This window comes from Anomaloglossus baeobatrachus, chromosome 2 (genome assembly GCF_048569485.1).
Source record: "Anomaloglossus baeobatrachus isolate aAnoBae1 chromosome 2, aAnoBae1.hap1, whole genome shotgun sequence".
Taxonomy (NCBI): Eukaryota; Metazoa; Chordata; class Amphibia; order Anura; family Aromobatidae; genus Anomaloglossus; species Anomaloglossus baeobatrachus.
In genome coordinates, this window is record NC_134354.1 from 535,212,457 (window position 1) to 535,234,815 (window position 22,359).

Here is a 22,359-nt window from a genome sequence, read left to right on the forward strand (position 1 = left end):
ACGCTGGTACTAACCTGAGTTCAAACCGTACTGGCAGCACCTTTACAATGTGGACAGGTGCGTATCTGGATGGTGTATAAATATGAGACAAAAAAGACCAGCTGCACACTGAAAAACCAAAATAAATTCTACCTTATACATAAATGGAGGTATTTAGAATATTATAATGGCCATTGTAATACTAGCCCAGCGCCCCTTCACGGCAACCTCCTTTGCTGGGTTCTACACTGCATCTTCTCTGGGTTTTAAAAACCTACACGATCAGCTGGTGAACATAAAGGAGGCTAATGAAGTGGCCAAGATGCAGTGTAGAGTAGGACCCAGCAAAGGAAAGTGGCGTGAAGGGGCGCTGGGCTGGTATTACAATGGCCATTATAATATTCTAAATACCTCCATTTATGTTGTAAGGTAGAATTTATTTAGTTTTTTTCAGTGTGCGACTGGTCTTTTTTGTCATATATATATATATATATATATATATATATATATATATATATATATATATTATATATATATATATATATATATATATATAAATATAGTATATATATATATATATATATATATATATATATAAAGAGAATTTTGTTACTTACCGTAAATTCTTTTTCTTATAGTTCCGTATTGGGAGACCCAGACCATGGGTGTTTAGCGTCTGCCTCCGGAGGACACACAAAGTACTACACCTAAAAGTGTAGCTCCTCCCTCTGAGCTTATACACCCCCTGGTAGCCAGTCCTAGCCAGTTTAGTGCAAAAGCTGAAGGGAGCATAGCCACCCACAAGTAGAACCGAGTAAGAAACCGGAACAACCGGAGACTCTGTCCACGACAAACAGCCGGTGATAACACACGGAACAAGAAAATTGCCAACAGGCAACAGGGAGGGGAGCTGGGTCTCCCAATACGGAACTATAAGAAAAAGAATTTACGGTAAGTAACAAAATTCTCTTTTTCCTTTATTGTTCCTTTGGGAGACCCAGACCATGGGACGTTCCAAAGCTGTCCCTGGGTGGGACTAAACAGAAAAAACTAAGAAGTAGGCGGAGCCTAACTTCACAAGTGGGCGACAGCCCGCCTGAAGGATGCGTCTGCTCAAGCTCGGCATCTGCCGAAGCATGAGCATGCACTTGGTAGTGCTTCGAAAAGGTATGCAGGCTAGTCCAAGTGGCAGCCTGACAGGACTTGTTGTGCCGTAGCCTGGTGCCTAAAAAGCCCAAGAGGCACCGACAGCTCTGGTCGAGTGGTGCTTTGATCCCCGGCGGGGGAGGCACCTGAGTACTCTGGTAGGCGTCCGAAATGGTCGATCTAATCCAACGGGCCAAGTCGGCTTAGAAGCAGAGAGACCCTTGCGCCGCCCTGTGGTGAGAGACCCTTGCGCCGCCCTGTGGTTAGCACAAAAAGAGAGGTGCACCGCCTAAGCGCAGCGGTGCGAGATACATAGATCCGGAGAGCACGCACCAGATCTAGAGTATGCAGCGCTTTCTCAAAGCGATGAACAGGGGCCGGACAGAAGGAAGGCAAGGAAATATCCTGGTTAAGGTGGAAGGGAGAGACCACCTTAGAAAGAAAGTCCGGGGTCGGACGGAGAACTACCTTGTCTTGGTGAAAAACCAAAAAAGGTGACTCCGAGGAGAGCGCAGCCAAATCAGAGACTCTCCTGAGAGAAGTTATGGCAACTAGAAAGGCCACCTTTTGAGAAAGACGATACAAAGAAACCTCCCTAAGGGGCTCGAAAGGGGGTTTCTGCAATCCCGTGAGGACCAAGTTAAGGTCCCAGGGATCCAAGGGCCGCCGATAAGGCGGAATGATGTGAGACGCACCTTGCATGAAGGTGCAGACCTGAGCCAGCCGGGCAAGACGCCGCTGGAACAGCACTGATAGAGCTGAGACTTGTCCCTTGAGAGAGTTGAGGGACAGTCCTAGCTGCAGACCGGACTGTAGAAAAGACAGAAGGGTCGGCAACGAGAATGGCCAAGGAGAATGGCCGGAAGAGCGACACCAGGACAGGAAAATTTTCCAAGTCCTGTGATAGATCTTGACGGAGGAAGACTTACGGGCCCGAGTCATAGTGGAGATGACTTCAGGAGGAATACCAGAAGCCTTCAAAATCCAGGACTCAAGAGCCACGCCGTCAATTTGAGTGCCGCAGAATTCGGGCGGAAAAACGGACCTTGCGAGAGCAGGTCTGGACGGTCCGGAAAATGTCACGGCATCTCCACGGACAGTTGGAGCAGGTCCGGATACCAAGCTCGCCTGGGCCAGTCCGGTGCAATGAGGATGACTCGACGGCCCTCCATTCTGATCTTGCACAGGACTCTGGGCAAGAGAGCTAGAGGGGGAAACACGGACAGACGAAACTGGGACCAGTCTTGAACCAGAGCGTCCGCGGCGAAGGCCTGAGGATCGTGGGAGCGAGCCACGTAAACCAGAGCCTTGTTGTTGTGACGGGATGCCATTAGGTCCACGTCCGGAATGCCCCACTTGCGGCAGATTGACTGAAACACTGCCGGGTGCAGGGACCACTCGCCACCGTCCACGGATTGACGGCTGAGATAATCTGCCTCCCAGTTTTCTACGCCATGGATGTGGACTGCGGATATGGTGGACTTGGAGTCCTCCGCCCATTGAAGAATGCGTTGGACCTCCAACATTGCCAGGCGGCTGCGTGTCCCGCCTTGGTGATTGATGTAGGCAACCGCTGTTGCGTTGTCTGACTGGACTCGAATGTGCCTGCCCGCCAACAGGTGGTGAAAGGCTAGGAGAGCTAGAAGCACAGCTCTGGTTTCCAGCACATTGATTGAAAGGGCTGACTCGGACGGAGTCCAAGTGCCCTGTGGTGGAGATATCACCCAGGACGGAGTCAGGAAGAAGCGCCCTTGGGACAGGGCCACTGAAGAGAGCTCCTGGTCCGTGGCGACAGAGCCACTAACCTCTGTAAGGAGGAAGGCCGCTTGTCCCAACAGCGGAGAATGTCCAGCTGCAGAGGACGCAGATGGAACTGGGCAAAGGGAACCGCCTCCATGGAGGCCACCATTTGACCCAGCACCTGCATCAGACGCCTGAGGGTATAACGGCGGGGCCTCAGGAGAGAGCGCACCGCCAACCGGAGTGACAGCTGTTTGTCTAAGGGCAACTTCACAAGTGCCGGCAAAGTCTCGAACTGCATCCCTAGGTACGTGAGACTCTGGGTCGGAGTCAGAGTGGATTTGGGAAGATTGACAATCCACCCGAATTGGGCTAGGGTGGCGAGAGTGAGCGAAACACTCCGCTGACAGTCTGCGCTGGATGTACCCTTGACCAGAAGGTCGTCCAGATAAGGAAGCACTGCCAACCCCTGGAGGTGCAGGACCGCAATCACTGCCACCATGACCTTGGTGAATACCCGAGGTGCCGTGGCCAACCCGAAGGGGAGAGCCAAGAATTGGAAATGATCCTCTCCTATCGCAAAACGTAACCAACGCTGATGTGACACTGCGATTGGCACATGTAGATAGGCATCTCTGATGTCGATGGACGCCAGGAACTCCCCTTGGGTCATAGAGGCAATGACTGATCGCAGAGACTCCATGCGAAAATGCCGCACCCGGACATGCTTGTTGAGAAGCTTGAGATCCAGGATGGGCCGGAAGGTACCGTCCTTTTTTGGAACTAGGAAGAGATTTGAGTAAAAACCTCTGAACCGTTCCTGAGCGGGAACTGGGACAATCACTCCGTTTGCCTGCAAGGACGCCACGGCCTGCGAGAAGGCGGCGGCCTTGGAGTAGGGGGGAGTTGAGAGAAAAAAATCTGTTTGGAGGGCTGGAAGAGAATTCTATCCTGTAGCCGTGAGATATGATGTCTCTCACCCACTGATCGGAGACTTGCTTTAACCAAGTGTCGCCAAAGTGGGAGAGCCTGCCACCGACTAAGGACGTGGCTGGAGCGGGCCCAGAGTCATGAGGAAGCTGCCTTAGTGGCAGAACCTCCTGCGGTCTTCTGCGGACGCGCTTTTGGGCGCCAGTTGGATTTCTGATCCTTGGCTGAGTTAGCAGACGAGGCGGAAGGCTTAGAGGATGACCAGTTGGAGGAACGAAAGGAACGAAACCTCGATTGATTCCTACCCTGGGCGGGTTTCCTGGTCTTGGTTTGTGGCATGGAAGTACTCTTCCCGCCAGTAGCTTCTTTAATGATTTCATCCAGCTGTTCACCAAACAGCCGTGAACCAGCAAAAGGGAGCCCAGCAAGAAACTTCTTGGAAGAAGCATCTGCCTTCCACTCTCGAGGCCACAAAATCCTGCGGATAACAAGAGAATTAGCTGAAGCCACTGCAGCTGAAGCCTGAGCAGTTAAGGTAACCATCTCAGGCATAGATTCCTTGGTGAGGGGAATGCATCTCCTCTAGAGAAGCAGAGATGGCTTTGAGAGCCCACACTGCTGCAAAAGTCGGGGAAAACGCGGCCCCCGCAGCTTTATACACATATTTGGCCAGAAGGTCAATCTGACGGTCAGTGGAATCCTTAAGTGAGGTGCCGTCAGCCACCGACACAACGGTCCGGGCTGATAGCCTAGACACCGGAGGGTCTACCTTTGGGGAGTGAGACCACTCCTTGACCACCTCAGGTGGAAATGGAAACCGATCATCAGAACCACGCTTTGGAAAGCGTTTGTCAGGGCAGGCCCTGGGTTTGGTCACAGCGGTCTGAAAACTGGAGTGGTTAAAGAACACACTCTTCACTCTCTTAGGCGAGGTAAACTGATGTTTTTCTGCCAAAGAGAGTTGCTCCTCTGACACTGGCGGATTGAGATCCAGCCCAGAATTAATAGAAGCAATCAAATCACTAAGATCTGAGTCACCCTCAGAGAAATCGATGGGATGCATAGCCTCCGAGCCCCCAGTGAGGGCATCCTCCTCATCTTGAGAGTCCGCTCTTGAGGCAGAGCCGTGGGATGGGGAGGGGGAGGAAACCCTGCACCTTCTCTTAGAAGGACGGGGTCTGGGATCAGATGATGAATCCTCCGTGAGCTCCGATGGACGGAGGTCAGAGGATAGGAGTCCTCTGTCAAGAACATTAGAGGCACCCTGTGAGGGGGGCTGATGCATATTCATCAAAGTCCTGGACAAAAGCCCCATGGACTCAGCAAATGACTGGGATATGGACCTAGAAAAGGACTCTACCCAGGCCGGGGGTTCAATCACAGGTGCAGCAGCCAGCCTGAGAGACCACTGGGGGTGAGACTCCAGGCTGTGGCACCGCCAAGTTAGAGCAGACATCACAATGTGGATAGGTGCTCGGCTCAGGCAGCAGGAGCTTACATGCAGTGCATACAGTATAAAGCTTTGGAGCCTTGCTCCTTGTGTGAGACATGCTGCTGGAGTGGGGGCTTTGCAGAGAATGAACCCCAGGGAGAATATAGAGAGGTCCACAACCGGAGACCGGCTGTGGCTTACCAGACCGCTGAGCGCGGTGTTGTGTGCCCTCCAGATACCGAAGCCCGGTCCCCCAGTCGCAGCACCTCAGCAGAGATGCAGAATGCAGGTTGTCCCAGAGCAGAGTGAACTCTGCCTGAGAAGAGGGCGTTCCTATAAAAGAGCGAGAACTGGAGGGCTATAGAGACCTGCAGGGAAGGAGGGACGCCCCAGCAGTGGGGAGTGTCCCTCCCCTGTGTAGAACGGCCGCCGGGAGGAGCCGAACCTGTCCCTCTGCATGAGTGACATGCGAGGGCAGGAAAATTAAACTAGGCCTCCGGCGAAGCCAGGGCCTAAATTTAAGCGGCGAGGCCGACAAGCAGGCACCATCCGCGCGGTTCTCAGGCAAAAGCTAGAGAACCCGCCGGAAAAGTTAAAACAATCACATACAGCATACTCTTCCCTTACAATAAAGAACCGGGACCCCCAACATAAACGTCTCAGGTACTTAGCTGCTGAGACGCAGGGCCATGTCCCTGGGGATGAGTGCTCCGGTCCAACAGAATCCTCAAGGGGCTGTGGATGGAGACCGGACTCCTGCCAGGCATGGAGACCGTGCTGGTTCCCACTTCAAGCCAGAGCCCAGAAGGGATGGTGAAGGAGCGCGGCATGTAAGGCTGCAGCCTTGTAAATCAACCTTAACAACACCGCCGACACAGTGGGGTGAGAAGGGACATGCCGGGAGTCCAGACATGGACCCGCTTTTCTTCAAACTCTTTCCAAAAGTCAAGCAAATCAGATGAGAATGCATGTGTGGATGTATGCCTCCTGACACAAAGCAATAAACTGGCTAGGACTGGCTACCAGGGGGTGTATAAGCTCAGAGGGAGGAGCTACACTTTTAAGTGTAGTACTTTGTGTGTCCTCCGGAGGCAGAAGCTAAACACCCATGGTCTGGGTCTCCCAAAGGAACGATAAAGAAAAATGGCGCGCTGCATTAGGCTTCATTCACACATATGGTCTTCCCATTTAAAATGGAAGCATTCAGAGATCTGTATTTATATGGATCCATGCAAGAACCAGGAACCAGACTGAGCCACTCAAACCTGTGGGGATCCCTCAAAAATGGATTATATATATTTTACATCTGTTTTAAACGGATCCACTGCGAATGGTCTATAAACAAAACATTGCGCTTCGATATTTTACCTCTTCAGCTTTGAAAACAGATGAGAACAATCTGAGGATGAACAGATGACGGATTTTTTCATGGATATAATAACAGCTGTGTGAAATTAGCCCTAGGTTAGATCCGCACTGCATTCCAGCATTTAGCTGAAAATACACGTTGGGAGGTTACCCGGCCATATACCGTATAGCTCAGCCCGTCATTTACCAGAGGTACTTGGCCTCTATGCGTCTGTCTGCCATTTATGTCATTCACTGGGTAAGCGCTATAGTATCTGTTTGCAGTGGAGACTCTGTATGGTGGCTATCTGGCTAAGCAGCCATCTGACCATGGCCACTGTTGGGCGGATATCTCCTTAGTGTATGTGGCAGACATGGACCAGAGAAGTAGTGATTTTCTGTTTTTATTCCTCCCCTTCTTTCAAGAGCCATAGCTTTTATATTTTTCAGTCAATTTAGCCATATGAGGCTTTGTTTTTTTCGGGACGAGTTGTACTTTTGAATGACACCATTCATTCTGCCCCATATTGTAGTAGAAAAAAATTCCAAGTGCGGTGAAATTGTAAAAAAGGACAATTCCACAATTGTTTTTTGGGTTTTTTATTTACCATGTTCACCATATGGTAAAATTGACCTGGCAGTATGATTCCACAGGTCAGAACGGGTACATAGATACTAAACATTTATGGCTGTTAGTTTTTTTTAGTTTAGGGGTGAAAAGAAATCAAAATTGTAAATAAACTGTTCCTAAGGGAACTTGAAGCTATGATCGCATATGCTATACACAGTGGTGCATCAGCACTGTTCTGTATAGCAGAAATCATGATCTTTTATGAATGCCACAGGCCGGCACAGTCATCAGCAGACCCTCAGCTGTCATGACAACCCATCAGAGCCCTGCCATCACGTCAAATGTGCGCCGATGGGCAGGAGGAATGATGTGTTAAATGCCATTGTCAGAGATTGACAGCAGCATGTAACTGGTTAACAGCCACAATCCACCCCTGGCTGTTAGAGGCACATGATGGCTGATTAAATCAGCTGCCATGTGCAGAGAATGACGCAGGCTTGGTGTGCAAGCCCACATCAAAAGCAAGGACACGACTTTTCACTTGTCGCACAAATAAAGTAGATTTTAGACATAATAATAATAATAATAATAATAATAATAATAATAATAATATTATTATTATTATTATTATTATTATTATTATTAAGTTCCATAATTGGATGGGTTTTAAAAAAATGTTCCTGTGCTGAGATAATCTTATATATATGTGTCCCTGCTATGTACTGTGTAATGGCCGTGACTGACCTACAGTGACATGGTCTGATCATATCACATATCCTGGGTCGGGGAGGAAGGAAAAAAAGAAAGAAAAAAAAAAAAAAAAAAAGGAAAACATAGTATGGGATCGCACCCGATTATTTGGTTGTTCTTAAAGCATATTTATGTGCTGAAGAATTTTCCTGTGAGGCACCAATTTTCCAGAATTTTGTTTCTTCCAATAAATTTACGCTACATTGCCCCTTCATAAATTACTTTCGCTTCTTAGCTACTGGGTTTGTTATACCTGCCCTATTCTTATGAATTTAGTTTGTTTTCAGACTTTGGTAACTAGCACAGCTCCGAATTTTTTCCAAGGTTAACTAATCTTACAGATTTATGCTCTTAGGGGTTTCACGGGTTACATACCAAAAGGCTTCATGAGCTCACTGTCGTTTGTGAATATCCGTTGTATTTTTATTGCTAAGTTTTCTTTTACGTTAAACTATTGCAATAAATAGAATTTTAATTGGTGGTGTTCTTGTGCCATATGACATTCTGTTAAACAAGTTGCGCAATTGTGTAAACCCCCTAACAACTTTTGCTAAATTTGTGGCAAGGGACTTTTATATAAAAGAGTAGAAGGACAACGCCGTTTCTGAACAAAAAAGTTATTTCTTGTACTTCCAGTGCAAAATTGGGGAACAAGACAAACTTTGGGCCCCCATATTTGTTGCTAATCATGTGTTACGCTTCTCACAAGTTGGGTCAATGGTAAACAACAGCACATGGCATTTGTCGTTCCAATGGTATGGAGGGAGCCAAGATAACATTCTACAGATTGCTATTTCCGTATGGAAAGATTGCTGGAATAACAAGTAAGGCTAGTTTCACACTTGCGTTGAACGGTATCCATTGCGTTGTGTGACGGATGTAATGGATGTGTTGCATATAGTGGCACAACGGATGCTGCAAAACAACGGAATCCGTTTTTTTTTTTTTTTTTTTTTGTTTTTTTTTTTTACAGTTTACCGGCAGCAGACTATTGTGAACGATCAGCTGATCGCTCACAGCAGCCGGCCGCCGGGTGATCAGCTAATCGCTCACAGCAGCCGGCCGCCGGGTGATCAGCTAATCGCTCACAGCAGCCGGCCGATCAGCTGATCGCTCACAGCAGCCGGCCGATCAGCTGATCGCTCACAGCAGCCAGCCGATCAGCTGATCGCTCACAGCAGCCAGCCGATCAGCTGATCGCTCACAGCAGCCAGCCGATCAGCTGATCGCTCACAGCAGCCAGCCGATCAGCTGATCGCTCACAGCAGCCAGCCGATCAGCTGATCGCTCCAGGTAGCCGGCCGCCGGGTGATCAGCTGATCGCTCCAGGTAGCCGGCCGCCGGGTGATCAGCTGATCGCTCCAGGTAGCCGGCCGCCGGGTGATCAGCTGATCGCTCCAGGTAGCCGGCCGCCGGGTGATCAGCTGATCGCTCCAGGTAGCCGGCCGCCGGGTGATCAGCTGATCGCTCCAGGTAGCCGGCCGCCGGGTGATCAGCTGATCGCTCCAGGTAGCCGGCCGCCGGGTGATCAGCTGATCGCTCCAGGTAGCCGGCCGCCGGGTGATCAGCTGATCGCTCCAGGTAGCCGGCCGCCGGGTGATCAGCTGATCGCTCCAGGTAGCCGGCCGCCGGGTGATCAGCTGATCGCTCCAGGTAGCCGGCCGCCGGGTGATCAGCTGATCGCTCCAGGTAGCCGGCCGCCGGGTGATCAGCTGATCGCTCCAGGTAGCCGGCCGCCGGGTGATCAGCTGATCGCTCCAGGTAGCCGGCCGCCGGGTGATCAGCTGATCGCTCCAGGTAGCCGGCCGCCGGGTGATCAGCTGATCGCTCCAGGTAGCCGGCCGCCGGGTGATCAGCTGATCGCTCCAGGTAGCCGGCCGCCGGGTGATCACCTGATCGCTCCAGGTAGCCGGCCGCCGGGTGATCACCTGATCGCTCCAGGTAGCCGGCCGCCGGGTGATCACCTGATCGCTCCAGGTAGCCGGCCGCCGGGTGATCAGCTGATCGCTCCAGGTAGCCGGCCGCCGGGTGATCAGCTGATCGCTCCAGGTAGCCGGCCGCCGGGTGATCAGCTGATCGCTCCAGGTAGCCGGCCGCCGGGTGATCAGCTGATCGCTCCAGGTAGCCGGCCGCCGGGTGATCAGCTGATCGCTCCAGGTAGCCGGCCGCCGGGTGATCAGCTGATCGCTCCAGGTAGCCGGCCGCCGGGTGATCAGCTGATCGCTCCAGGTAGCCGGCCGCCGGGTGATCAGCTGATCGCTCCAGGTAGCCGGCCGCCGGGTGATCAGCTGATCGCTCCAGGTAGCCGGCCGCCGGGTGATCAGCTGATCGCTCCAGGTAGCCGGCCGCCGGGTGATCAGCTGATCGCTCCAGGTAGCCGGCCGCCGGGTGATCAGCTGATCGCTCCAGGTAGCCGGCCGCCGGGTGATCAGCTGATCGCTCCAGGTAGCCGGCCGCCGGGTGATCAGCTGATCGCTCCAGGTAGCCGGCCGCCGGGTGATCAGCTGATCGCTCCAGGTAGCCGGCCGCCGGGTGATCAGCTGATCGCTCCAGGTAGCCGGCCGCCGGGTGATCAGCTGATCGCTCCAGGTAGCCGGCCGCCGGGTGATCAGCTGATCGCTCCAGGTAGCCGGCCGCCGGGTGATCAGCTGATCGCTCCAGGTAGCCGGCCGCCGGGTGATCAGCTGATCGCTCCAGGTAGCCGGCCGCCGGGTGATCAGCTGATCGCTCCACGTAGCCGGCCGCCGGGTGATCAGCTGATCGCTCCACGTAGCCGGCCGCCGGGTGATCAGCTGATCGCTCCACGTAGCCGGCCGCCGGGTGATCAGCTGATCGCTCCACGTAGCCGGCTGCCGGGTGATCAGCTCATCACTCGGCCGCCAAGAATGTGTGCGGGGGGCGGAGTAAGGAGTGGGTGGAGCCGAGCGGGGCAATGGTGCTGAGGACAGTGTGTGTGTGTGTGTGTGTGTGTGTGTGTGTACATACATGCGGAGTGGAGTGCGGGAGGGGGCGGAGCCAGGCGGGGAAGTGTCGGGCTCCCTGCACACGTAGCGAGGGTAAATATCGGCAAAGCACTTTGCTTGGTTACCCGATATTTACCTTGGTTATGGGTGCAGGGAGCCAGAGAGGGTATGCGCAGTGAAATCCAATGGATTGCACTGCTCAAAAAAATGTTACATGCTGCGTTCCTCCCGCCCGGCGCAGCGTCAAAATAACGACGCTGCGTCGTCCAGCGGATGCAACACTGACACTTGCGTTACAGTGCGTCGTCCATACAAGTCTATGGAGACTAGCGCAGTGCGTTAACGGACTGCGCAATTCTTTATAGTGACGGACTCAGCTGAACGTGTGAAAGTACCCTTACACAAGAAATTCAGTGAAATACCCAAACATTCCTTCAGCACTTCGGCGATCCCACAAAGCTCAGAGCTGCCAGTCAGTCGCCATTCCACTAACATCTTGGACCTTGGAAGAAGATTCAGATGGTTGAAGAAGACGTTAATCAAGAAGATCCTGATTTTTAGGCCTCGAGTCTGGGGGGAGCCTCCCAAACTAAACCAGGTTGATCTAAATTAATTAGTTTGTGATCTGAACATATCAAAAAGTCAGGCGGAGCTTTTTGCTTCGAAGGGCAAAGGCTGGCACTTGCTGGAGCAGGGGACCAAAAGATGTTCTTTCCGACATAGTCAGCAGAAGCGTGAACACTTATTTTCAATGGAAAGGGACCTAATTTACTGCAAGAATACAGACTATCTGCTAAATGCAATGGAACAAGAGCCCCAGAGGGAGGGGGAGAGAGGGAGGGAGGGGGAGAGAGGGAGGGAGGGGGAGAGAGGGAGGGAGGGGGAGAGAGGGAGGGAGGGGGAGAGAGGGAGGGAGGGGGAGAGAGGGAGGGAGGGGGAGAGAGGGAGGGAGGGGGAGAGAGGGAGGGAGGGGGAGAGAGGGAGGGAGGGGGAGAGAGGGAGGGAGGGGGAGAGAGGGAGGGAGGGGGAGAGAGGGAGGGAGGGGGAGAGAGGGAGGGAGGGGGAGAGAGGGAGGGAGGGGGAGAGAGGGAGGGAGGGGGAGAGAGGGAGGGAGGGGGAGAGAGGGAGGGAGGGGGAGAGAGGGAGGGAGGGGGAGAGAGGGAGGGAGGGGGAGAGAGGGAGGGAGGGGGAGAGAGGGAGGGAGGGGGAGAGAGGGAGGGAGGGGGAGAGAGGGAGGGAGGGGGAGAGAGGGAGGGAGGGGGAGAGAGGGAGGGAGGGGGAGAGAGGGAGGGAGGGGGAGAGAGGGAGGGAGGGGGAGAGAGGGAGGGAGGGGGAGAGAGGGAGGGAGGGGGAGAGAGGGAGGGAGGGGGAGAGAGGGAGGGAGGGGGAGAGAGGGAGGGAGGGGGAGAGAGGGAGGGAGGGGGAGAGAGGGAGGGAGGGGGAGAGAGGGAGGGAGGGGGAGAGAGGGAGGGAGGGGGAGAGAGGGAGGGAGGGGGAGAGAGGGAGGGAGGGGGAGAGAGGGAGGGAGGGGGAGAGAGGGAGGGAGGGGGAGAGAGGGAGGGAGGGGGAGAGAGGGAGGGAGGGGGAGAGAGGGAGGGAGGGGGAGAGAGGGAGGGAGGGGGAGAGAGGGAGGGAGGGGGAGAGAGGGAGGGAGGGGGAGAGAGGGAGGGAGGGGGAGAGAGGGAGGGAGGGGGAGAGAGGGAGGGAGGGGGAGAGAGGGAGGGAGGGGGAGAGAGGGAGGGAGGGGGAGAGAGGGAGGGAGGGGGAGAGAGGGAGGGAGGGGGAGAGAGGGAGGGAGGGGGAGAGAGGGAGGGAGGGGGAGAGAGGGAGGGAGGGGGAGAGAGGGAGGGAGGGGGAGAGAGGGAGGGAGGGGGAGAGAGGGAGGGAGGGGGAGAGAGGGAGGGAGGGGGAGAGAGGGAGGGAGGGGGAGAGAGGGAGGGAGGGGGAGAGAGGGAGGGAGGGGGAGAGAGGGAGGGAGGGGGAGAGAGGGAGGGAGGGGGAGAGAGGGAGGGAGGGGGAGAGAGGGAGGGAGGGGGAGAGAGGGAGGGAGGGGGAGAGAGGGAGGGAGGGGGAGAGAGGGAGGGAGGGGGAGAGAGGGAGGGAGGGGGAGAGAGGGAGGGAGGGGGAGAGAGGGAGGGAGGGGGAGAGAGGGACTGATCACGCAAGGCTGGTTTCTGGGCATGCTCAGTAGAGCAAGCAGGATCCTGTCTATCAGCATGCCAGCGTTCACATACGTTTGCGTGCAGTATAGTCAGGATCCAGCAATTTGCAGTATTTGGGCGCAGCTCAAAAATGCTACAAGTAGCGTTTTTGAAAAAAGTTAAAAAACTGCAAGTCGCTGGATCCTCACTATAACGCACGCAAACGCAGGTGAACGCATGTTGACGCGAGTCCATTGCAAATGCATTGAAATGAAAACGCATTTGCACTGGATCCGTTTTTGCGTTAAAAAACGTTCATGACGGATGTTAAAAAAACGTAGTGTGAAAGCAGCCATACCTTTCACCACATTATGGAGAAAAAGTTCTTTGAGGTAAGCCCCATAGACCTAGTACTCCTATAGAGGTCTCTTTCTTAAACTGAGGGTGCAAAATGTTTATTTATCAACAAAAAAAGAAATAAAACCTGTACCAAATTGATTCGTAATAACAAAATATGTAAATAACTTACTACGCTTTTTGGTTTTGTGATCGTACTGAATGTGTGCATGTTTTGTATTCCTGCATTTGGCCACATGGGAGGGGTGGAGAAATCCCAGGAGACTAGTGGCCAATGCCCTTTGTTATTTTGACAATTATTTTCAATGACAAGTTACAATAAATGAGAACAAATGTGCCATTTTATGAAGAGCTTTGTCTTCCAAACGTTGTCAGGCTGCTGTTTTCATTAAGGAGCCCTCTGCGCCCAGCACCGATGCCATCAATGAATACTATTGTAAGGTGTCGCCATACATTCCAGCACGATGGGTGTGAGCACCAGCGCACTAGATAAATAGGGAAATGAAAGGTATACATCCACAAAAATCCGGCTAACTGTGCAATGCTGAAAAATATATAGCAGCAAAGAGGAAACGCTACAGCTACGTGAGAACCAGAAACCGGCCCTCGGTCTACACCACAACTATTAGGCCATGGAGGGAAACTCAATTTTCTGTTAGTACAATGAACCTCATTTCAATCCAGAAATATTACTCAGTCCATCAGTTATTAGATATATGAAACTGAAAAAGCTGTTGCAAAAACCCAAATTGTTATAAAGAAAAAAGGATAACATTAATAGGGGTGCCCAAACCTTTTCATATGACTGTATATATATTATTCCATTAGTGGGAATCGGTGATATATACATTACCCATGCTAGCAGACCTTCAATATTTGGCATTAGTAGCTCAGGAGCCTCATTTTGTATTTGTCCGGCAGTAACAGAAGTGACCTGCCGACAAGAGGGGCGCTAGAGAGCAGTCTGATTTTGACAACTTTGGAGAACAGCGGGAGAATCGTGTGAGCCCCCCTCCCAGCTGTTCGTGACAATACTTATGCTAATTCTAACAGAGGGAGGGGATAACTATGAATATATTATCTACTCCATTGCAGCTGTCACTCAACAAGCTGCTCATTTTGTAAAATTTACTTTTTTGGATTTCAATACCTATACATCCGAGCTGCCCACTACAGGTATGTAGAGAATCAGCCTAAGGCCGGGGCCACACGGGGCACTACTGCGATGCTCGCATGACACTCGGCTCACGCTGGCAGCACAACAGGAGCCGAGTGTCATGCTAGTATTCCTGTGACTGAGGTCCGCTCTGTGAGCGGATCTCAGCTACGAGGGGCGGGCAGGCACGGAGGAGGGGAGGGAGGGATTTCTCCCCCTCTCTCCTCCGTTGCCGGTTATTGCCATTCTTGCTCTGCACTCGCATTACACCGGTGTACCGCGAGTGCAGTGCGATTTTTCTCTCGCCCTATTCACTTGAATGGGTGCGAGAGAAAAGAGTCTCGCATTACAATCTCAGCATGCTGCGATTCTTTTCTCGGTCCGATTAGGGCTGAGAAAATAATCGCTCATGTGCGCTAACACACAGGCTACAATGATGTTTTATCGCACTCCACTCGCATCGATTTTCTCGCCGTGTAACTTAGGCCTAATAGTGCCAGTATAGCCCTGGCTTTAGCTTGTATACGAAAATCCTGGTGATTCGTTCGCTTTAAAGGGAACCTGTCAGGTCCTTTATGTGTTCTAACCTAGTAGCAGTGTGATGTGTCGCATCGCCCTGTGGGCGTTTGCATGGTTTCCGTGGTATCACGCACCTGTGGGCGTGATATCATGGATTTACATGATTGACGTCCCGTCGCTCCTTGAGATCCTGCACGAGCGCACTTACCATTCCCGCAGCCTTGTTATGCTTTGTGCTTGCTTCTCGTCTTCAGACACGCACTGTGCATGCTCAGAAGCCTCCTGCGGTTCCGGTCATGTGCAGTGCGTGTCTGGAGATGAGAAGCAAGCACCGGCTGACAAACAAGGCTGCGGGAATGGTAATTGCACACACGCGGGATCTCAAGGAGCGACGGGACGTTGCTCAAGTAAATCCATGGTATCATGCCCACCGGGGCTTGATACCACGGAAAACATGTAAATGCCCACAGGGCGATGCAACGCTCATGGGGCTAGAGCTCCTGCTCATTTACATAAGGTACACATAAGTAAGAAAACATTTTTATACAGGCACATTACACACTATTACAATACAGGGATGGGTAGGAAGGGGTTACTAGGCCACACATCACACTGCTACTAGGTTAGAACACAAATTACCTGACCAGTTCCCTTTAAGGGAAAAAAAAGGACATGTGGAAGGAAAAAAGTGCAGCAATGTTAATGAAACCTTACTGTGAAAATGTTTTTTAACCCTACAAACAGGCAATTACGAAAATAAATGAGTCCCTCAAACAAGGACAACCCTTAAATGTTCGTTCTAACCCCATATAGTAGTAGCCTATAGGCTTGTATATAGTGAATCGATGCGGATTTACAGGGCGAGATTCAGGTGAATGGTCTTTAGAGCCTCTCTATACAGACTGATAAATGACACAATGACAGGCGAAGTCTTCATTAATGGTGATAATGGGATAAAGCGGCCATCGTGCTGATGTAGTGCTGCCTCCCCCGAGCTTCGCCTGCACAGAGGCGCTCACGGCCATGAGGATGTATGTAGGCTGAAGTCTAAGCTTACCCTTTAACCTGTGACATCGTAGCAGTTAATAGCCCACCCGGTAAGTCACTGAATAAAGGGAGGTAGCCATATGGTCATTTCAAGTTCAAATTACCCAAAGTATTTCTCTATCGGCCCAAGACGATGAAAACAACTTCAACACAACTGTGTAGTAACGAAAGAACGTATGATCCACGAGGAGAGCACGAATCCCTGGGCGGTGCACCCACTGCAGGAACGAAGGGGGGCTCACCTGCTGCGGATGTCAGGAGACATGCGGCACAAGGTATAGTGACTGATCAGTGACCATAGGTGATGGACATAAAGCTACGTAACCCACAGTAAAGGGTGCTTTACACACTGCGGCATCGCTATCGATCTCGTTAGCGATGTGAAATTCTAGATCGCAAGTGCGATCTTTCGAGATCGCACATAGGGCATTTTACGCACTTGCGATCTAGAATTTCACATGGCTAACGAGATCGATAGCGATGTCGTAGTGTGTAAAGTACCCTTTATTCACAGAACATTACTGCTCTGAGCACACCCTGTGAACCCCGCTGAAAGACCGGGGTAATAGGCCCTCCTGGAGCCAGACACGGTAACCAGAGGCTTCAAATGTGGCAGACATATGGGGACACTACTGATATCCGAATATTGCTGGGTGGCATCTGCCAGATCCAGGGCGATCCTCCGACTAGGGGCTCTTGGGAGATTATAACTCGGAGGAGTGTTGTGCCATGTTTTATTGGGTCGCCCTCGGCCTAGTGTTATTCTATGGGGCAATGCAGCGTTTCTTTTCTCATGCCGATTCAGCAAGAGAAGGAAATCTAAACATGCAAATCGGACAGAGGGCACCCATTCAAGTGTTTGGGTGCAGGGAAATCATCAGACTGCACTCGGATTACCGTGGAGTCCCAGAATGGAGAAGATGGAGAAACTTTGCTCTCCATCATCTCCTGTCAGCGTGCTCAGATCCTAATGCAAGAGAATAGGATCACACCGAGCTGACACCGGGACCACACTGGGATTACCATAACTCACAAGGGAGAACCAACGCTCATGTGACCCCGGCCTAATGCGGGCGTCACACGAGGCGATCTATCATGCGATACATCGTCGGGGTCACGGTTTTTGGGACGCACATCCAGCATCGGTTGCGACATCGTCCCGTGTGACACCTACGAGCGACTCTGAACGTTTGCAAATAGTGTGCAAATCGTGTATCGTTGACATGTCTCATTTTTAAAAAAATCGTTTATTCTTCTTTGAGCTGGTTGTTCATCGTACCCAGGGCAGCACACATCGCTCCGTGTGACACCCCGGGAACGATGAACACAGCTTACCTGCATCCCGCGGCTCCCGCCGGCAATGCTAAAGGAAGGAGGTGGGTGGGATGTTTACGTCCCGCTCATCTCCGCCCCTCCGCTTCTATTGGCCGGCCGCTGTGTGACGTCGCTGTGACGCCGAACGTCCCTCCCCATTCAGGAAGTGGATGTTCGTCTCCCACCGCGAGGTCGCTCAGCTAATTGCCCGAGACGCACAAACGACGGGGGCGGGTACGATCACTCGTGCAATCGCACGATAGATGGTACCGTGTGACGCCCGCATAAGAAGCTGATTAATACCTCGAGATTTAGGAAAAGTGAAAATGGTGCACCCAGCAGAAATGAGACTCCTGCTGTGCAGCACTGAGGATCCACAGTGTCCTCCCACACGTATCGGGCATGCACCAACCCGCAGAGGTGTCTTGTAGCTCAACATTTCTATAACCTCATACTGGCAGCCAAACTCCACGGTCCTGACCCCGGGATCTATGTAAACAAGTGAAGGGACTGCAGTGTATAAATGATCTAATGATCTGCATTCAATGCGAGTGTCATGGAAAGACATCACTTACAATAGTAGTAACATACTAAATCATACAGATCCTGTATAAAAAAGACCGCACTACACTGTACAGGGCTAATCATGGCACGGATCCATCCGCAGCAGAAGCCTGGGTGCCAGAGTCGGATTTCTGCAGCAGATCCTGTAGCAAGTGGACATCAGATTGGCAGATACAACTGCTCAGGACTCTTAGGCGGGCTTTGCACGCTGCGACATCGCAAGCCGATGCTGCGATGTCGCACGCGATAGTCCCCGCCCCCGCCGCGATATCTTGTGATTCCTGGCATAGCGAACATTATCGCTACGGCAGCTTCACATGCACTCACCTGTCCTGCGACGTCGCTCTGGCCGGCGACCCGCCTCCTTCCTAAGAGGGCGGGTCGTACAACGTCAGAGCGACGTCACACGGCAGGCGGCCAATCAAAGCAGAGGGGCGGAGATGAGCAGGATGTAAACATCCCGCCCACCTTCTTCCTTCCGTATAGCCGCTAGTGATGGGCAGTCCGGCTCTTTTTGGTGATCCGGTTCCCATGTCTCCGTTCACCAAAAAGAGCCGGATCTTTCAGCTCGTTCTTGGCTCCTTATTAAAATGTGTTCACCCCAGGTGAACACATATTTAAGATTATAGTGACGCCGCCAAAGCCCCGCCCACCCCTGGCTAAGCCCCGCCCACTTACAAGCAGCCAATTAGATTGATGAGTAGGCGGAGTTTAGCCGCGGGTGGACGGGGTTTGACGGCGAAAAGAGCCGTTTAGATATTTTTAGTGGCTCTCACTGGTGATCCAGCTCCTGTCGTTCACAGCAGGGAGCCGGATCTTTGTGTCGGATCGTTCGCGACCGACACATCACTAATAGCCGCCGGCGGCAGGTAAGGTGATGTTCCTCGCTCCTGCGGCTTCATACACAGCGATGTGTGCTGCCGCAGGGACGAGGAACAACATCGTACCTGTCGCGGCAGCGTAATTTTGAAAAAGTCGGCGCCTGCACCGATAATACGATAATGACGCTTTTGCGCTCGTTCATCGTATCATCTAGAATTTACACACTACGATGTCGAAAGTGACGCCGGATGTGCGTCACTTTCGATTTGAGCCCACCGACATCGCACCTGCAAAGCCGCCCTTACTGCAGACATCGATTCTCACAGGAGCAGGAACACTTATTTTTCCAGTTTGTGAACCAGTCTTCCTTGTGGTGGGATATGGGGACCCTCAGTACCACTGATTTCTATAGCGTTTATATGTGGCGCATTCAGGACCCCTCACTGTGTGTGACACATACGTTTCCCCACACTGGCACACCATATCAGAATGTGCCCGACAGACTCACTGCAGAGGCACCAACAGCCATGCCAAGGAGGAATACAGCAGTGCCACTGTAATGGAGGGGAATGGGCTGCGGGCAGTCACACAATACACCTATAGACCTGCTCCTAGTCACATTGTATGGGGCAGCCTCAGAGCTGTAATCACAGGCAGCACTACTAGGGGAGGCAGCCTCAGAGCTGTAATCACAGGCAGCACTACTGTGCGGGGCAGCCTCAGAGCTGTAATCACAGGCAGCACTACTAGGGGAGGCAGCCTCAGAGCTGTAATCACAGGCAGCACTACTAGGGGAGGCAGCCTCAGAGCTGTAATCACAGGCAGCACTACTAGGGGAGGCAGCCTCAGAGCTGTAATCACAGGCAGCACTACTAGGGGAGGCAGCCTCAGAGCTGTAATCACAGACAGCACTACTGGGGGAGGCAGCCTCAGAGCTGTAATCACAGGCAGCACTACTGGGGGAGGCAGCCTCAGAGCTGTAATCACAGGCAGCACTACTGTGCGAGGCAGCCTCAGAGCTGTAATCACAGGCAGCACTACTGTGGGAGGCAGCCTCAGAGCTGTAATCACAGGCAGCACTACTGTGGGAGGCAGCCTCAGAGCTGTAATCACAGACAGCACTACTGGGGGAGGCAGCCTCAGAGCTGTAATCACAGACAGCACTACTGTGGGAGGCAGCCTCAGAGCTGTAATCACAGACAGCACTACTGGGGGAGGCAGCCTCAGAGCTGTAATCACAGGCAGCACTACTGGGGGAGGCAGCCTCAGAGCTGTAATCACAGGCAGCACTACTGGGGGAGGCAGCCTCAGAGCTGTAATCACAGACAGCACTACTGGGGGAGGCAGCCTCAGAGCTGTAATCACAGGCAGCACTACTGGGGGAGGCAGCCTCAGAGCTGTAATCACAGGCAGCACTACTGGGGGAGGCAGCCTCAGAGCTGTAATCACAGGCAGCACTACTGGGGGAGGCAGCCTCAGAGCTGTAATCACAGGCAGCACTACTGGGGGAGGCAGCCTCAGAGCTGTAATCACAGGCAGCACTACTGTGGGAGGCAGCCTCAGAGCTGTAATCACAGACAGCACTACTGTGCGGGGCAGCCTCAGAGCTGTAATCACAGACAGCACTACTGTGGGAGGCAGCCTCAGAGCTGTAATCACAGGCAGCACTACTGTGCGGGGCAGCCTCAGAGCTGTAATCACAGACAGCACTACTGTGGGAGGCAGCCTCAGAGCTGTAATCACAGACAGCACTACTGGGGGAGGCAGCCTCAGAGCTGTAATCACAGGCAGCACTACTGTGGGAGGCAGCCTCAGAGCTGTAATCACAGGCAGCACTACTGTGGGAGGCAGCCTCAGAGCTGTAATCACAGGCAGCACTACTGTGGGAGGCAGCCTCAGAGCTGTAATCACAGGCAGCACTACTGTGGGAGGCAGCCTCAGAGCTGTAATCACAGGCAGCACTACTGTGGGAGGCAGCCTCAGAGCTGTAATCACAGGCAGCACTACTGTGGGAGGCAGCCTCAGAGCTGTAATCACAGGCAGCACTACTAGGGGAGGCAGCCTCAGAGCTGTAATCACAGGCAGCACTACTGTGGGAGGCAGCCTCAGAGCTGTAATCCCAGGCAGCACTACTGTGGGAGGCAGCCTCAGAGCTGTAATCCCAGGCAGCACTACTGTGGGAGGCAGCCTCAGACCTGTAATCCCAGGCAGCACTACTGGGGGAGGCAGCCTCAGAGCTGTAATCCCAGGCAGCACTACTGTGGGAGGCAGCCTCAGAGCTGTAATCACAGGCAGCACTACTGTGGGAGGCAGCCTCAGAGCTGTAATCACAGGCAGCACTACTGTGGGAGGCAGCCTCAGAGCTGTAATCCCAGGCAGCACTACTGGGGGAGGCAGCCTCAGAGCTGTAATCACAGGCAGCACTACTAGGGGAGGCAGCTTCAGAGCTGTAATCACAGGCAGCACTACTGGGGGAGGCAGCCTCAGAGCTGTAATCACAGGCAGCACTGGGGCCGGGACCTCGGCAGCGCTCGCGTAGTTCTCTCACCCGGGCTGTGCCGCCTCTCCGGCCCTGCAGGCGGCGGTGATCTTCTTCCCGGGGCTCTGCCCTCAGCTGCTGCCCCCTTCCTGGCACCGGCCGCGGCCTCTGCACAACTCTTTACGCCACTTTCCCACAAGAAGCCAGGACGAGGCGGAAACTTCCTACAGACACGGAGGAAACACCCTTCCTCCCAGGCCGGAGAGCAGTGGGCGGCTCCACCCAGATCCCGGGCACAGAGCCCTCCTCCATGCTGTGTGGTCACAGGCCTGCTGTGCCTGGCGGTACGGTTGCGTCTAGAATGGAGTTGATTTTTTGTGATCCTCGTTTTAGCCACTCCACTCTAGACGGCTCCTTAATGAGGTGACTAGAATGGAGCTGATCTTTTGAGGCCTTCACTTTAGCAACTCCACACTAGATGGCTCTGTACTGAGGTGACTAGAATGGAGCTGATCTTTGGAGGATCTCTCGCCCTCAAAAAATCAACTCCAATCTAGACAGCTCCTCATCGAAACCACTAGAATAGAATGGAGTTGATTTTTTGAGGTCCTCATATATACACACACACACACACACATATACACACACACATATATATATATATATATATACATACACACACATATATAAATATGCACACAAATATACACAGACATACATACTGTGTGTATATATATATATATATATATATATATATATATACTAGAAGGTGGCCCGATTCTACGCATCAGGTATTCTAGAATTTATTGTGTAGTTCATGTATGATTTTTGTTATATATATAGATGTTGTTGTGTGTAGTTACCAAGTGTTTGTGTAGGGCACTGTACATGTTCTGGGTGTTGTCTGGGTGTGGCGGGGGGTGAGAGCGGTGTTGTATGTGTGTTGCGTGTGTTGCGTTGTTTGTGGAGCGCTGTGTGTCTGTAGCGCTGTGTGTGTGTTGCGCGGTTTGTGTGTGTGTGGTGTGTTTTGGGGGAGGTATGTTTTGTGCAATGTGTGTGTTGTGCGGTATGTGCGTATATTTGTGTGTGCCGCGGTGTTTGT

The 22,359-nt window shown here is 52.6% G+C and overlaps 1 protein-coding gene across 2 annotated transcripts in view; it reads right to left on the reverse strand.

Annotated features, from left to right (window-relative positions):
• Positions 1-21,519, reverse strand: part of LOC142291801 (cytoplasmic FMR1-interacting protein 1) — a 186,337-nt gene extending 164,818 nt beyond the window's left edge. Inside the window, exon 1 of one of the 2 annotated variants that reach the window (XM_075336624.1) lies at positions 21,327-21,519. The gene's annotated coding sequence lies outside the window, so the exon portion shown is untranslated. The remainder of the gene's footprint in view (positions 1-21,326) is intronic. The other variant, XM_075336623.1, reaches the window with a different exon arrangement.
• Between the last annotated feature and the right edge of the window lie 840 nt (positions 21,520-22,359).